This window comes from Trichosurus vulpecula, chromosome 1 (assembly GCF_011100635.1).
Source record: "Trichosurus vulpecula isolate mTriVul1 chromosome 1, mTriVul1.pri, whole genome shotgun sequence".
In the NCBI taxonomy this organism is placed as follows: Eukaryota; Metazoa; Chordata; class Mammalia; order Diprotodontia; family Phalangeridae; genus Trichosurus; species Trichosurus vulpecula.
The window spans coordinates 194001293-194017987 of NC_050573.1; positions in this window are offsets into that span (position 1 = coordinate 194001293).

Genomic DNA, 16695 nt, shown 5'->3' on the forward strand with positions numbered 1-16695 from the left:
GTTCCTTCAGGCATATTTAGGATGAATCTGATAGAGTTAACCAAATTGTTATACTCAGATGGAGGTTCAGCCTACAGGAGGAAAGGCAATGCAATGGAAAGACCTTTGGGCTTGGAATCGGAAGACCTAAATTAGAGCTCTGACTCAGCTGCTTACTAGCTGTGTGACCTTGAGCAGGCAGCTTCACATCTCTGGGTCCCAGCTATCTCATCTGAAAACTGGGGCGGTTGAAATACAAAATTGCTGAGATTTTCAGTAATTAATAAAGAGAAAACACAAGTTCATAGACTTAGAGCATCTAGTCCGACCCCCTTATTTTAATTATTCCATAAATTAAAAACAAATAATTTTTTAAAAAAACCAGGCTCAGAGTGCCAGCGCGATTTGCCTGAGGTCATACAGGTAGTGAGTAGAAAGGATTTGAACTCAATTCTCTGACACCAAATTCAGTGTCCTTTCTACTGTGTGACATCAGCTTCTCCCCAAATGTATTCCAGACCAAAGCCTGTCTTGGGCCAACTCTGCTCTCATCAAACACAGCTAGTGCCAAAGCTGAGTTTTTGAGATAGCACTATACCAAAAACTATGAAATACAAGGGTCTAAGGCAGTCAGTGAAGGGGGAGAGGGGAGGATCACACTGGAAGAAAAACAAAGAGCTTTCCTGGGGCAAGTGGTTAGATGTAGCCAACAACAGCCTTGGGGCCAAATATCCTTCCTCAGACAAACCACAGGTGCCCAGATAGTCTTGGAATTTCTATTGCTTTGGACAGAATTGTTTAAGAAAAACAGTCTACGAAAGAGGCCAGATGCACAAGCCTTTGCCCCTTAGAAAATGAAACACCTTGTCTGCAAGTTACATACATCCTGAGTACCTGCCTGGTTAGAAGGGCTAAAGTGCATACCGGTTCTGCACAGTCTGCGCTGGGTCCAAGGGCATTATTTCACGGAGGGGCCAAGGGTGTGAGAAGGAATTCTGTTACCACAGGATTAGTGATAAAAGGATGTAAGTCAGAGGTGACTGATCCTAATCAGAGCTGTGACCTAGCAGAACCAGGCTTCTGATCAGGTAAAAGGTCAGAAGCTCGTAAGCATGCTTAACGAGCTGTTTGAGGGGGAACATATCAAGGAGGAGAACATGAAGTGGGCAATTTAGGAGGGTGCAGCTAGCCAATGGAGAGTAAGGGGGGAAATCCGAATTGGGAATAGGGCATAAAAAGCCTTGCATTTGTCTGAGCTAGCGTACTCCATTAGGAAGTTACCCATTCAACAGAAATTTAAAATAAATGTAAAATAAAATAAGAGCTTGATGAGGGCACAGTCTCTGGGAACCCCCTTGATTCTGGAATACAGTCTCTGGGAGCCCCCTTGAACTGTCCTTGAATCTTCCTACTAGATCTGGCCTTTCCCTAAGGCCATAAGCCTTACATTATCATTAGGCCCAAATCTCTACCTAGCCTCGCCCTTTATTGTCCAGCCACTTCCCACCCTAGATACTATCAGTATCCATGCCTTCAGCTACTTCCCACCCTTAATTCCATTCTCTTGGTTCCTGGACTCTGACCCTATCTTTGGACTCCTCCTCAAGCCCCTCCCTGAACCCCTCCTCTAGTCACCCCAGACCACCCCTCAAACCCTCCTACAACCTTTGTGTATATAATATCCATCTTGCCTCCATGAAGGCACTCAGATTCAATCTAGTTCAGCTTAGATTGAGTCTGGCCTGCTTGTGAAAACAGGTGTCACAAAGGGTGGGATTTCTTAAGACAATCCATTATGGTGAATCCCTAATAAACTTTCTCTTTTCCCTTGGCTGAGAAGGCTTGAGACAAATTCTTTCGGCAGGACCCGGCATGTCGGTATTTTGGGGTCTCGAGCACCCCTAGAAACGTATGGTTCCCTACATATAACCTCTTCAAGCTTTTCCTGGCTTCACAACGAGTATTGTTCTTTCTAGAGTGAGCAGGTTTCTCACTAGAGCATTAAGAGCTTGAACAGCAATAGGGAGATTTAATACAGGGACTCTAAAAGAGAACAAAGGGAAATGACAGAGAAGCTGTAGCCAAGAGAGAGTCAGCACAGGCTTTACATGACTAAGTCCAGTGGCAGTAGAATCTTCTAATCAGCAACAGAAGCCTTTGGCTACCCAGATATTTTGCCTGAGGAGGGACTGCCAGGCAGCTTTCAGAAATACCCCTCAATCTAAATATGTTTAAGGTGTTTTATGGTTGTGACCATGTGCTGGGGTTGCATCATCTTGGCTAAATGGCTGGGAATAGTATGAGTGATGTAAAACTGAAAATTGATTTTAATTCCATTTTTAAGACTTAACCAAGCTGACATTGGTTTAATATTCTCCCACATTACCTAAATTCAAACTCTTTACCTTTGTAATTCCACTTTTCACCCCCTCCCAGAGAAACTTGCTTAAATGCCAAGCTTTTGTCATGTAATTACCTCCACTTAGGACTCAATTCTTTTGTGAATTGAATCTCCACCCTTGTACTGTCTGCCTTGGTTACCTCACCCACTATTGACTGAACCAAGCTGTTTTGGAACCTCACCCACTTAACTCAAATTCTAGTTGATTTGATCAAAGATTTGACTAATCCTATCACTTGAGGATTATTCCTATATCCCAAGGAGGAGATAATGGGAAAGGGCTGAGTTCACTCTTAACCATCTCCTCATTAAAACGTCTACCAATCAGAATTATCACAATGCAATGTCAGGCCAATCAGAAGAAGATACACTTGAGATTTTATTCTGTCCTCTTACTAATTGTTATAAATGACCCTGTCAGCCCTCACTCAGCGTCTGGGGTCTTCCAGAGAGGCCACTGACCCAATTGATTGGTTACTGCTAACCTAATAAATTGATCCATGCTCAGAACCTTGTCTCTCAGTTCACTTTAACTTCAATCACGGCAGTGCCCAGATTCTAAGAACTAATTGGGTGATGAATTTAGTAAAACTTAAAAGCACTTAGTGAATTACCAGAAACCTTTCTATAAAAATTCTTGAGAAAATATTTAAATAGGGCAGTGTGTGAGGTAAATAAAATGTGAAGACTTCACAGGGAAGATATGTATAAATATATATCTATACTAAAAAATGTTTAAAAATCAAGAAATAGGAAAGTGAAAAAAAAATTCTGAGTCCTTGAGAGTCTGATGGCTCAGCCTCTGGGAAAGTTTACCCTGAAACTTTTTGTTCTTTCTTCTGGTTCTGGTTTAAAGATTTGCTCAGTAAGAACAGGGTCATAATGACCTGTTTTTCTCTACTGTAAAGAAAGGAGAGGGTCTCCCCCTCCCCTTATCCTATTCTCCTTCTTTAGATTTATAGATGTCACCTCAGTTGTAATCATCAACTAAGGGAATGGGAATTGGAGTTTCTGTGCCTCAATTTCCCGATTCTTTGTCTAGCTTTCATGCTCAGATTGTAAGCCCACCTCCCAGCCAATGGTGAGAAGGGTCAGAGGTGAGCGGGAATTCTCTTGTGTTAGGTATAATTATGGGTGCTTTGCCCCTTGTAAAGCGCCTCCCTTGCTGGATTTGTTCTAGCGGGGGTTGTCCAATTCTTGAGAATTGAATAAAATTTATTTCTGTTCCCACCCTGAGATGGCTCCTTATTGTAAATTTAATTGGTGAGGGTCTTTCATCCCACACAGCAGTGAGGCTTAGCTTTGTTTTAAGAGTATACTGTTTAAGTATATACTTTAAGAATATGCTGTATACACAGCACTAGTTGTGTTTGATGAGAACAGAGTTGGCCCTGTTCTCTGAAGGATGAGGGAAGAAGACACAGATTTCCCCCCAAGAAGAGTGTTAATAGCCATTGAAAGAGAAGACAGTTGAGGAAAGGACCCTAATAATTGCAGAACAGCTGTTAAGGAAAAATCTGGGACATCTATGGATTAGCAGTTATTAGATGCTCTATAGGGTGATGCCTTCATTGCATAGTAGAGTTTAACAAGTCCCATATGGCCTTTGGGAAGGGAAAGCAGGGATATTACCACATAGCACTTCCTAATTCCAAAGTCGTTGGACCAGACAGTCCCTAATATCCTTTCCAACTTTCAAGTCTAATTTCTGTGATCCTGTCATCAAAGTTTCAGAAGGCAAAAACAGAGAATTTCAAGCTGCCTTGAAATAGGCAATGTGTAAGATAGATTCTTAACCTGGGAAAAAGCCAGGGGCCAGTATACATCTCTTTAATAAAAATATTGTAGTCTAGTTTCATTGACTAATGAGAAGAAAAGGTATGTTGCAGGTTGGTTGGTGTGGCAAGTTCTAAGGGTGGATAGTATTGAAAGTTATGCTGACTCAGTGGCCCATTGTCCCAGACCTGCTAGTTAATCAGTGTTGGGGGAGGCGTCACTCAATATGCAGTTTTGTATTACCTGCTATTTATCATGTACCAAATCACCCCCTACCTGTCTGTACCTGACAAACATCATGCATAGACAACTGGGGTGGAACTGAGACGCAATGGCCCATCTCCTTTTTGCTGACATGCACCTGTAAGAATTGTCTTTATCTTTGGAACTATGCCCAAAAGGCAACCAAACTGAGCATACCCTTTGATCCAGCAATACCACTACTATATCTGTATCCCAAAGAGATCATAAATAAAAAAGAAAAAAAACCTACACATGCAAAAATATTTATAGCAGCCCTGTGAAAAACAAAAGAAGGAATTCTGTTTGCAGAGGATTAAAACTACTCCCAACTTTGAGTGATAACAGGATGTAAGTCAGAGGTGACTGGAACTGTGACCTAGCAGAACCAGGCTTCTGATCAGGTAAAAGGTCAGAAGCTCATAGGAATGCTTAATGAGCTGTCTGAAGGGGGAACATATCAAATAAGAGAACATGAACTGGGCCGTTCAGGAGGTTGCATCTAGTCAATGGAGAGCAAGGTTGGGCAGGGGGGGTGGGATTCGAACTGGGAACTGAGCATAAATAGCTTTGTATTTGTCTGAGCAAGCTACTCCTTTGGGGAGCTGCCCATTCCCAATGAATGTAAAATAAGACCGTTCCTGGCTTCACAAGGAGTATTGTTCTTTTTAGAATGAGCGCGTTTCTCACAGCCCTTTTTGTGGTGGCAAAATATTGGAAACTGAGGGGATGCCCATCAATTGGGGAATGGCTGAACAAGCTGTGGTATATGAACATAATGGAATACATTGTGAAATAAGAAATGATGAACAGGCAGATTTCAGAAAAACCTGGAAAGACTTGTATGAACTGGTACAAAGTGAAATGAGCAGAACCAGGAAAACATTGTACATAGTATCAGTAACACTGTGTGATGATAAACTATGAATGCCTCAGTTCTTCTCAACAACACAATGATCCAAAACAAGTACAAAGAATTCATGAAAGAAAATGCTATCCATATCCAGATAAAGAACTGATGGACTCTGAATGCAGATCGAAGCATTATTTTTTTCACTTACTTCATTCTTCCTTGTGGCTTTTTTTCCTTTTATATGTTTCTTCTTTCACGACTGTGACTAATATGGAAATATTTTTACATGATAACACATTATAAACTATATCAAACTAAATCAAACATTTTCAGAAGAGGGAAGAAAAATTTGGAACTCAAAATCTTGTAAAAATGAATGCTAAAAATTTCCTTGACATGTAATGTGAAAAAAATAAAATACTATTAAACTTTAAAAAATCATCAGAATTGTCTTTATCTCATTACAAAAATTATTAATAAAAGCTGGCTACATCTTGAATCCCTTTCTGATCTCCAATGAGTAGCCCATCAAGTTGATGTACTTTAATAAATTCCTTTTAATTGTCCTTTTCTGGAGTTTTGCCTCACTAATCAGGGCAGGATGAAAGCCAGAACAAAGCATTTTCCTTTTAACAAATGGCTAGCAAAAGCTAGGTCCTTTTGATGGCATTCACCCCTGGCTATCACTGAGGGCAGGCCTGCTCCACCCCACTCCAGCTGGTAATGAAGCTCTGCTGCCTCAGATTAAGCTGTAGTGAACTGTTAACTCCACCCTAAAGCACCCCTCACCCCCCACCCCCCGTAGTTAGGCTGTGAAGTGGTGGAGAATCCAGCTCTCCCAAAACTCAGGATGGATAAAAGAGAAATAGGCTCCAAAATCCAAATTTTGTTATTTGGTTTATTTTTTTTTCACTTTAGCAGAAAAAGCTCAAGGGGAGAGGCCAGTAAGGATAGGCCTTGCATGTATTTGCATGGGAACACCAGTATTCATAAAGGGAGCAATACTGCTGGGACACACTGCAATCATTTGGGAAAATCCAGTCCACACCTGAGAGGCCAGGCTCAGCATGGTCTGGTAAAATTATGGAGTAAAATGAAAATAAATGAAAACAACATTTCAGCCAGATAATGGATGAGTCTTTTGTGCTCAAGTCAGATGTGCATACTAAACTTGACTTGAAGATTTACAGTTTAGGCAAGGATGTTGAGAGAGGCTTGGAAATAGCAATTGCCTCTCATTAGCATAGAAACAAAACCAGAACACCCTCTAGCATAAAAAGAGAAGAGGGGAAAGGATTAAGGAATGGAACCACTAGGGACCACCGACCCCACCCCCCACCATAGCCTAGGCCCAGACCCTCTATCGGACAAAGGGGACAGATATTCACAATGAGCAGGGAGGGAGAGATGTCTAGGAACTACTCTGTGGACAAAGATAGTCCAGGATGTGATTGGTAAAGGAAGCGACTCATCATAATGTGAAAGAAACAAGACAGGTGTAGTTTTGAAGAGTTTTAAGCTAAGTCTAACAGAAAGGGGGCAATGATGTTTGAGGAAGCTAGGGAGAAGAGGAAGTGAGTAGAAAGCTAAGAAAAGCTGTAGCCTGAGTAAAGGGTTTTGGAGATTTGGAAAGAGAGAAATGAGGAAGGGTTTGATCTCATTCAGATAAAAAGGATATAAGAAACTATGTTATTATTCTTTGTGATACACAGCTTGAAATTCCTGGACTCTCAAGCTTAGGGATGGGAATTTGAAGCTACTGCTTAAGGCCTCTCCTTATCTGAAAAGGAAATTGATCTGGCTCTTTAAATGGTTTGAAAGTGTAAGAAATGGGGGGAGGGGGAGCAGCTTTGTTTCCAGAGAGTTGAAAGTATCCCCACCACTCCACTTTAGAAGAATGTAAGTCAGGCGAGCTCTGATCTAGCAGAGACCTGGCTTCTGGTTGGTTGAAAGGTTAGAGGCTCCTACACGTGCTTAAACAAGCCATTTGAGGAAGGCCTAACATAGGCAGTCAGGGGGTGGCATCTGGCTGAGTGGGAGATAATTCTTGTGAAGACTTCACAGAGAGAGAAAATATAAAAATTACTTTTTTTATTTCTGGAATAAGCAGGGGCAATGAGAGGATGGAATGGACTTGGGATTTAACCTTGTAGGAATGTGATTACCTAACTCTCAGGAATTCAAGGCCTGGGGCAATAAGTGCCTACAGGTTGTTCTTCCCCGCTCCAGGAAGCCCCTTCCCTCTTTCCTCATTCCTCCTCTTTACCTTAGCCATATTATTGCCATATCGCCAACTAGTTACAAAATAAGGAGATATGTTTTGGATTGGCTATACTCAATTTCCTGGTTCTTTGTCTAGCTTTTCTCGCCTAGATTGTAAGCCTGCCTCCCAGCCAATGGAGAGGAGGGATAGTGGTGGGTGGGAATTCTTTTGTGATAGGATACATGTTGGTGCTTTGCCTTTGTGATCCACCTCCTTCCACTAGTCCATCCTAGTGAAGGTGATGCCCAAATCTCACGAGATTTGTAAAATAAAAATTAATTCCTTTTCTGTTCCTACCTGAGAAGCCTCTGTAAATTATTGGGGTACTCAGATAGTCTCGCCACCCCACACATGGCCAATGAAGAGCCTAGAAGGAGGTTCGAAATGGGGGTCAATTAAAGGACTGGTGTCCATCTGAGTCCTTGTACTCTGTTCAGACTGAATGAATGTAAACTATAATTAAAACATTCCTAGCTTACCAACAAGTATTGTTTATTCCTAGACAACATGAATGTATTTTTATAACAAAAGGAAATGGAGACTAGGTTATAGAGAAAGCTGGGAGTGCCAAGGTGTCTTAAAATGAGTTTATTGATAATAACTGTCTCTCCTTTTTAACTGCTAGCAGTAAATGGCCCTTGGATAAATTGATATTTAAATGTTACCATTATTATGGATATGTTTTGCATAATTTCAGATGTATAATTAATATCATTTTGCTTGACTTTCCAATGGGTGCCACAGAGGCTGGAGAGAAAGAGGGAATTTGCAAGTTAAATTTTTTTTAAAAGAATGTTAAAAATAAATAATTTTTTAAATTAAAAAAAATTACTATTAGTGATTATAAATCTGGATTTAATTTTGTTCTGAAACTATCATAATGTGGTCTCATTTTCAATTAAATGTGTTCTCCTATTAGGATAATTGTGGTAAATCAGAACCAAGTTAAAAGTGCACATTTATTATTTGGCATTAAAGCAGAAAAAAAAAATTCTGCAAAATGCATGATCAGAAAAACTTGAATCAAAAACTAGTCTCAGAAATTTATTATTAATAACTTCACCTTTTTTACCTCAGTTTCCCAATCTGTGAAGGAGAAAATGAAATAATAGCACCCACCTCCCAGAGTTATTTGTGAGGATCACATGATTATAAAGTGCTTGACACAGTACCTGGCATATGGCAAGCACTATATAAATGTTAGTGTAATTACTCCATGTTGGAGTAACATATATACGTACATATATATATATATATATATATATATATATATGTGTGTGTGTGTGTGTGTGTGTGTGTGTGTGTGTGCACATACATACACATTTTTATGTATATAATATATTTTATATATATAATAATATATAATATATAATAATATTTTATATATAATATATATGCATATACACTCACACATTTTATATACTATATAAATATATATATTACATAGTATATAAAATGTGTGAGTGTATATGCATATATATATTATATATATAAAAATGTGTATGCATATATACACACACACACATGCACACATATACAACTTTATACTGGGTTTTAGATGTGATTAATATAAGATGAATGATTTTCTATATAAGATAATTTTCTATGTGGGATAATTCAGTTGAACTGAAGTCACCTGACTGGCAATGGAATTGTTTCATGTTCCAAATAAAGCAACTTCCCTTTTAATCTAGATGTTGTTAGGTTGTGAACTGAACTGCTAAAAGAAGTGGGAAAAAGTCTGAAATCTGTTACCTTAGCTCTACTGATCATGTCTTATAATATTCTGAAGTACTGTCTTTTCAGAAACTAGAACCTTCCAGGTCTGTCTATAGTAAAGAGGAACTGTCACCAAAAATTATTTGGCTATCACTTATGAAATTGTTAATCAAGTTAAGGTGGGGTAGAGTTGGGGGGCATTGTTATAACGTTAAAACCTAGCAAGTATTTACATAGGCATTTTTTCAGCCCTGTGAAAGAGCTTTCTGAGTTCCAAAATTTCTAAAGAAGAAACCGATTTACTGAATAAATGGGATGTCCTCTTTCATTCCTTGAACAAAATGGAAGTGAAATTTTCAAGCCTGCTCATAGTAAAGAGTGAGTTTCCTCTAAGGTTATCTGCCCATCCCTTGTAAAGTTTATGAGACTGTATGGAGAAGAGCATATATTGAAGTTGTATCTGGAGCCAGCTTAGTCTCAACAATCTAAAAGATTTGTTTTTACTTTAAAGGGAGAATATACAATACCTTAAGAGATGGATATCTCTTAGCCTGGAGGTTTATAGCTGTGAGGTGTGAAAAGTCTGAGAGGCATAATTTCTGGGAAATGAATAATTAATAAAAAGAAAGAGGGGAAAGCAGCCTCGGGGCTAAAATGTGTGTACATTGGCAATCAGAGATGATCTGAGGCCAAACTAAGATCTTAGGTTGTTTAGTAATTCTGAAGGAACTGCTGAGCTGAAGTTGGCCCAAAAAGGTTTGTTTTTTTTTTTTAACATAGCTTTTCTTTTTTTTTTTCCTATGTTGGAATGATTAATTACCCAGAAAAATTAGATTCCTTGTCTACATATCCCAAGGCTGGAGGAGGTCTGGGTAGAAAGGAGTAACCAAAGTCATGTCCCCCAGCCCCTCATTAGAATAGGCCCACCTCTCATTATAATATTCATTTAATTGTTAACCAATCAGAGTTGATTTCCACCTGTTGGGAACGCCTACTTTTCCAAGGGTATATAAACTGAGCAGCCTCCATGACTTGTCTTTAAGTTATGAGAGAAAGCCAAATGACCATCTTTTTATTAACTATTCACTAGCCATAATTAATAAAATGATTAATTTACCTAGAAGTTATGTCTCTGGGACTTTTTAAACATCATATTGTGTTACATTAATGGGAAATCCGATTTTACTTAGGTTTGTTATTTTATCTGGGAATAAAACTTGTATATTTTAAATACCAAACCTAAGTAAAATCAGATTTCCCATTTAGGTAATACAAGAAAGTTCATAAGTTACTCTCCACTAAGATAACTGATTATAGAGATAACCTGATTATAAGATAACCTGTGGCAGAGCATGAGTAGGTAGGTGGTGCAGTGGATAAAGTGCAGTGGATAAAGTCAGGAAGTGCTGAGTTCAAATGTGACCTCAGAAACTTATTAGCTGTGTGACCCTGTCACTTAATCCTGTTTGCCTCAGTTTCTTCATCTGTAAAATGAACTGGAGAATGAAATGACAAACCATTCCAATGTCTCTTCCAAGAAAACCCAAATGGGGTCAAGAAGAGTTGGGCATGACTGAAAAACAACTAAGCTAAAAAGCAGGAGTTGAAATGATAACAAACTATCATCTTTTGAAATTCATGCAAACTACTCGAGAGTTACCTTAAAGATGTTCCCATTGTTTAAAGGGCTTCTTAGAGCAGTAGTCTTTGTGTAAAATCTAATTCATTTAAGCATGGTTAACAACTGAACATATTTTTGTATAGACAATTTATTTACAAATTATTTTAAATTGTATAAATTGTTTTCTAGAGACAGTTTGGGATTAATTACTTAGCATATTTACACATCTCAAGTTTTCATCTGGAGTTGAATAAACATCTTTTAAACAATTTCATTTGTGTAATGTTGAACCTAGGGATAAAAAGCATCTACTTACAATGAGTGCTGGTAGCTATGTATTCATGTATAAGATTAGATTCTTAATGCCTCTCGTCTTCCTACAAGGGGAATAAGCAGGACTGAAAAAAATTTGAGAAAGCAACAAGACCAGATGATTATGTATACAGGCCTTGAACATGTTATAATAATAAGTTATAAACATTAGGTTCAGGATTTTATGTATAAAATTACATTGATGATTATAAAGAAGAAAGGTAGAATCAGAATGGTATGTAATAACTGAAATTCTCTGAAGTTTCAAGTGCACTATGGGTTCCTAATTGATGTTCGTCTTATACCTCCTGTTGTCAATAGGATTAGGATCACAAGGCTTGAACTAGTTTTTACCACGTGACCTAGTTATTGAAAAAGCAAATTTAGGAGGAGGTCCTAAACTGTAGAATTTAGTAGAATTACCTAGGACTCTGCAAGTGTCTTGGATCCAGAGAAGAAAATCCACAGGAAAGAGACCACTTCTGAGCTGTCCTGAAAACGAGACTTATTCCAAGGGAAGATGTTTCCAGGGACCAGAAAATTACATGGGACATCTAGAACTCAAGATGAAATGTGCTGATTGGCTGAACATTGGGAGTAGTAGGCTTCCAGGTTACAAGGAAAACTGAGGTTATTTAATATCGATGATCCTTATTTTATTACTTTGGTCTTTTGTTTCATGGCATTTATGTCTACTGAGTTTTCTTAGGGACTTTGCCGATGTGTAAATCTCTCTAAAATTGGTACGTGGCTTGATCTGTAACATGCCTTAGTGCTGCTGCACTGGTGTTATGGGGTTGATTTCTGTATTTTGAGTTTCCCATGCTCTAGGAGGAGAGTACGGTGTGGGGCTGAGCTCTATACCCTCATCCTGCCCCCTTCCCTCTGTTCTTCCCATGGCCTTCAGAGATGATTTGCAGCACAGAATGTTGCTACTATTTTTACATTGGAATAAAGAAACCAAGTAGTTACATCCAGAGAATGATTTATATAGCAATGCATGCTGTTGCAGAAACAAACCAGAACCTCTAAAAGTCGTACTGTCGTTTACTTCATGATATGAATGAATGATAAAGCATTGATGAAGTGTTTATTATGTGCGAGAGCATATACAAAACAGAGGAAAATGATCCAACACTCAATGAGAAAGAAGATTCTACAGAATGTGAGAACATGGAATAGCAACACAAAATGTTTCTCATTTTAAAAGAGAAATGAGAATTTTGAGAGTAGAATTTATGACCTGCACAGCAAAATTAATGGACAAAATAGAGAAACTAGAACCAGCAATGGCAAGTCTCACCAAAGTGACAAAAGAGAGAATGATAGCTCTGGAATAGAAATATGTGAAAGTGAAGGACAATCTAGAAGAAGAGAAGGAAAAAAAAGTACTAAAAGAAAATATACTTTAAAAACACAAATTTTGAAGACAAGATATATGGAAACAACCTAAGGATCATCAGTCTCCCATAAGAACATGAAGAGACTTGAATACCAAAATTCAAGAAATAATAGAGAACTGCCTAGAACTTCTGAACACAGAAAATGAAATACCAGTTGAAAGAATTCATAGATTATCTCTAGTTAAAAAAAAAGCAACCCCAAGTTGCATACTATAAGACATATGGTTAAATTTAACAATTCAATTCAGAAATGTGTTTTGCAAGCAATCAAGAGAATGACCTTCAAATTCAAAGGAAAGAAAATTTAAATAACACAAAACTATTCTGAACCCACTGGAAAACTCAGAAGAGAATAGGATAACGTGTTCCAAAGAGCAATGGAACTCAGGATGAAGCCTACTTCCCTAGAAAATCTGAGCTTAACCACAAATTTAAAAAGATGGACATTTAATAATAATACACACACCTGAAACATTCTTAGAAAGGAATAAAACTTTCTCTTGACATGAAAAAATGGGGACAGGAAGAAAAAAAAGTATTGCACTTAGTTCACTCCTAAAATATTAATTATAGGCATTTTAGGTAGCATCTAGTATCACTGAAAATGAGCTATGTTGATAATCATCTAAATATTCAGTAGCCATATATTTTGTAAGAAATTAGACTCAGAATTGAAAATAATTTACGAAGCAAGGTAGCATTTACCTAATCGATGGAACTTCTTTTTGAAATACATTTTTTAAAAAAACTCAGAAAAACACTTCTCATCACAAATGCATCTAAGCTTTGTCCTTCTAGACTCCATTCAAACTCTGGTCATGAGAGTACATATCACTGAAAACGATGTCTCCATGAGGCAACAAGATATATTAAAACTAAGTCAAAAGGCATAAAAATTAGAAGAAAATGTAAAGCATTGCACAGCAAAAACAAATGATCTAGATAACAGATAAAGGAGAAAAATTTAATAATGACCGGCCTGTCTGATTGCCATGAACAACAACAACAAAAAGAATCTAGACACTATATTTCAAGAAAACTTAAAAGAAAACAGCCTAGATCTCTTAGAACCAGAAGGCAAAGTGGAAATAGAAAGAATCTACAGTCACGTCCTGAGAGAAACCCCAGAATGAAAACTCCCGGGAACATCATGGCTAAAATCCAGAGCTCCAGGTCGAAGACAAAATGCTGCAGCCAGCCAGGAAGAAATAGCCATGGTCAGGATCACATAGAATTTAGTAATGACAATAGCTAACATTTATATAGCACCTAATATGCACCAGGCACTGGGCTAAGTGCTTTACAATTCTCTCATTTGATCCTCAAAACAGCCTTTCAGAGTAGAAGCTATTATTATTCCCATTTTACAGTTGAGGAAACAGAGGTAAGTAGGGGTTAAGTGACTTGCCCAGGGTCACACAGCTAGCAAGTATCTGAGGCTGAATTTGATTTCAGATCCTTCTGATACGAGGCCCAGCATTCTACCCACTGTGCCACTCATCCCTTCTCCCAATTATAGTAGTAGTAGTAGTCCTTTGTGTTCAGCTGTTCCAGTCACGGCCAACCCTTCATGATCCCTCTGGGGGTTTTCTTGTCAAAGATACTGGAGCGGTTTGCCGCTTCCTTCTCTAGCGCTTTCTACAGATGAGAAAACTGAGGCAAGCAGGGTGAAGTCACTTGTCCGGAGTTACACAGCTAGTAAGTATCTGAGGTCAGATTTTTTTTTTAAACTCAGGAACAGTCTCAGCACTATCCACTGTGCCACCTAGCTGCCTAATTGTAGTAGCAGCCCCACTATAAAGAAGAAGAGAACTTAGAATATGATATTCCAGAGGGCAAAGGATATGAGCTTAGAGCCAAGAATAACTTACCCAGCAAAACCAAGGATAATGTTACAGGCGGAAAAATGAATCTTTAATGAAATAGAGGACTTCCAAGCATTCATATCGAAAAAACCAGAGCTGCGGGAAAACTTTGAAGTACAAACACAAAAGTGAAGAGAAACATAGAAAGGAATGAACAACGACAAATGACTAAACAAAAAAAAAAAAACTGCTTACATTCAAATATAGGAAGGTGATACATATGTCCCTTCTGATCCCTATCACCATCAGGCTTCATAGAGGAAATCCAATTAGACAAAGCCTGGCAGTGGTTCTGTTATTTTTTGATTACCTTAATAATGGAAAGAGAGGGAAAGAGTAATGCAGTGGAGCAAAGAGAAAGGGGGAACAGTGGAGAAGGGAAAGGAAAGTTATTACATATAGCAAAAGAGAGGAAAGGGGTAAAACAGGGAGGGGGAATTAGAGGTCGGGTAAATTAAGGGAGAGAGTAATTCTAAACAAACTAAATTCTAAGATGTACAAAATATTCATAGCTCTTTTTGGGGTGGTAAAGAATGGAAATCTGAGGGAGTGCCCATAAATTGAGGAATGGATGGACAAATTATGGTACATAAGTATAACAGATTATTATCATGCTGAACTCAGTGTAACGAACAACCAAGATTCCAGAGGACTAATGAAAATACTTGCTACCCACCTCCTATTAAGAGAGGTAAAGGACTCAGGATGTAGAAAGAGAGAAATATTTCTAAGTGCATAGCCAAGTTGGAAATGTATTTTGATTGACTATATATGTGTAATGGGTTTTGTTTTTCCTGTGTTCTCAATGGTTGAGATGTTTTCAAAGGGTTGGGGTGGGAGGATAAGAAAGTAGATTTTGGCTGATTTAAATAAAACATACACATAATATATGTGATACACACATATTACATATACATAGTATGTATATCTGTATATCTACATGTATATATACATAAGGGTATATACTTTGTGTATATATATAATTTACAATGAAATACATACTTACTTATATATCTATACATAAGTATATATAAGAAAATGTTTCCTTTGCATACACACACACACACACACACACACACACACACACACACACATATATATATATATGTATGTATATTTACATATACATATGCATACACACACAAAGAAAACTTGGGAACTCTGATCATACAATGACCAACCACAATTCCTTAGGACTCATGATGAAACATGCTGTCCACCTTCCGAAAGAGATGATAGACTCAAACTGCAGACTGAGACACTTTTTTTTAACCATGGCCAATGAGAAATTTTGTTTTACTTAACTATATGTGTTTGTAACTTGGATTTTATCTTACTTTCTCAACATGGTGGGGAAAGGGAGAGTAGAAGGAAGTGGGAGGAAGAAATGAATCATCTTTGAAAATGATATAAAATTTAAATTTTTTAAAGATTACTTTTTCCTCTGTACTCAAGGTACTCAAGGATGATGTATGAGTCTTGAGAAGCAAATGGTTCCTACCTGCGACGACCCCCAGCAGCAAGAATGCAGAACGGACACCTGAGTCCATAGTCTTTTTGTGCCACATGGACAAGTTGCCTGTTGTTTTCTGACTCCTGACCTTGGGAGAGTACACAGTAGCTGGTTTCCTTTAATGATGTTTAATATAAAACTCTGGCCCCAAATGACTGTAAAGACAAAGAAAAGACAAGAAAGAGAGTATTGAAAAGTATGTTAAATTCTCTCTCTGTTACCCATACCTGTGCGAAAGCTATTTGCCTGGATCGCAGCATGGTACAGTAGAAGGAACACTGGACTTCATTAAAAGATCTGGTTCTAAGTTTTGGTTCAGACATTTAGTATCTTGTTACCTTGAGGAGGGTATTTTAGAGTAGGGGTGAGTCTACAACTCTGTCACTCTGACCCTGGATCTGAATCTTGGTTTTATTTCACAGACCTGGGCTGGGACCTAAAGATAAATAACTAGGGAAAGAAACTTAGACCCATAATGAGCTTAGAATCATACTGCTCTGAACCAGAAGAATCTTCTAGCTAGTTGTCAGAGGCTAGGACTAGCATCTGTCTACTGGAGCTCCAAACAGGAACAAACCTACAATTGTGTTGCCCACACCCAAACAAAAGCCTGGAACTTGCAAAGCCCATACCAGGAGGATAGCAATCAGAATGCACCCTAGATCATATAGCTTAGAGTGTGCTGAAAGTTTTCAGCTCTCTCACCTGACCTACCCCACGAGGTCCTCGAAGAACGCAGCATTTAAAACT